The 1,414-nt window shown below is 57.0% G+C and overlaps 2 protein-coding genes across 2 annotated transcripts in view; one reads left to right on the top strand and one right to left on the bottom strand.

Annotated features, from left to right (window-relative positions):
- The window catches only part of NTN5 (netrin 5), a 13,136-nt gene that overhangs the window by 11,276 nt on the left and 446 nt on the right, over positions 1-1,414 (bottom strand). The gene's annotated exons all lie outside the window — the stretch shown is intronic.
- The window catches only part of FUT2 (fucosyltransferase 2 (H blood group)), a 14,453-nt gene that overhangs the window by 10,956 nt on the left and 2,083 nt on the right, over positions 1-1,414 (top strand). The gene's annotated exons all lie outside the window — the stretch shown is intronic.

The raw sequence follows: 1,414 nt of genomic DNA on the forward strand, positions 1-1,414 counted from the left end.
TTCTTTCTTTCTTTCTTTCTTTCTTTCTTTCTTTCTTTCTTTCTTTCAATATGTATTGATTTTTGAGACAGAGACAGTGAAAGCAGAGGAGGGGAAGAGAGAGGGAGACACAGAATCCGAAGCAGGCTTCGGGCTCTGAGCTGTCAGCGCAGAGCCCGACGCGGGACTCGAACTCACAAACCTGGAGATCGTGACCTGAGCCGAGGTCAGACGCTTAACCGACTGAGCCAACCAGCCACTCCTAACGTTACTGTTTCTGTAGCAAAACACACGGACATCACATTGAGCAAAGTCTACAAATAGCCGCGGGTCAGTTCAGGCCATGTTTTGTCCCCGGATGAGTTCAATTCGGGTGGGGGGTTGGCCACCCAACTGGAGGAAAGTGGCCAACAAGGAAATGTGGACTGAGATGGTAAGTCTGGGGCCAGTGCCTGGTGTGTGGCGGGAACCACAGAAGCAGTAGCTTTAATTCGCTGTTTTTCTGTGGCTTTCTAGTTGTTCAGGCTGAGAGAAAGCCAGGAGAGGGAGCTCTTGAGATTCCTGGAAGCGGGTGGCTGCAGGGCCGGCTGCCTGATTTGCAGAGCCCAGTGGAACAGGGAAACAGGGGGGCCTTGTTCACATTTATTGATAATTTGTAGCTGGTGAGACCAGAGCACTAAACCAAGTGCAGCACCCCCCCCGCCCCGCCTGGTTTGTTTTTTTTTAAACAAGTAAACTCTGCACCCAACACGGGGCTCACACTCACAACCCCGCGATCAAGAGTTGCACGCTGTACCAACTGAGCCAGCCAGGTGAAGCGCGGGGTCCTTTTGAGTGCAGGCCGTGGGCCGTTGCACGGGTCACACGCCTGGGTGGTGGGTACCTTTGTCCTGAGCGGCTCCCTCTTCCTCCATAGCCCAGGTTCTAGTCCCGGCTCCACTCACCCCCTCTGCCTTTGGGACCTGGCCAGCCCCACAAGCTGGCTAGAGCCTGAGACCTGAGTCCTCCATGTAGGACCCCCCAGGCAGGCCCTGAGCTGGCAGCTGGTGTGATAAGGGTTGGGACAGGGCTGTCAGGAGGCACGTGAGCAGAAGGGCTCCCCCTTTGGAAACCAGAGCAGTGGGCAGGGCACTTCTCGTACACCCCGGTGGAACGTGAGGTCACACTTAGCCTTGCTGTGGAAGAGCCAGCTGACCTTGCTGGGGACCCACGCTGAACAAGCGACATTTGAGGAGGGCCCAGGGGTGCTCAGATTTCCCACAGGGGTCCGATTAATAAAGCGAGGAGCCCCGGAATGTGGGAGGAGGAGGAGAGCCGAGGCAAGGCCCACAGCACCCTGACGTTTGAGGGGAGCTGGCGGGGAGAGAGGTGGGATGCCTGGAGCAGGGGAGGACAAAAGCCAGATGATGAAGAGTGGGGGGGGGGGGGGGGGGGG

Source organism: Herpailurus yagouaroundi, unplaced genomic scaffold (genome assembly GCF_014898765.1).
Source record: "Herpailurus yagouaroundi ecotype Mexico unplaced genomic scaffold, PumYag 220, whole genome shotgun sequence".
Classification (NCBI taxonomy): Eukaryota; Metazoa; Chordata; class Mammalia; order Carnivora; family Felidae; genus Herpailurus; species Herpailurus yagouaroundi.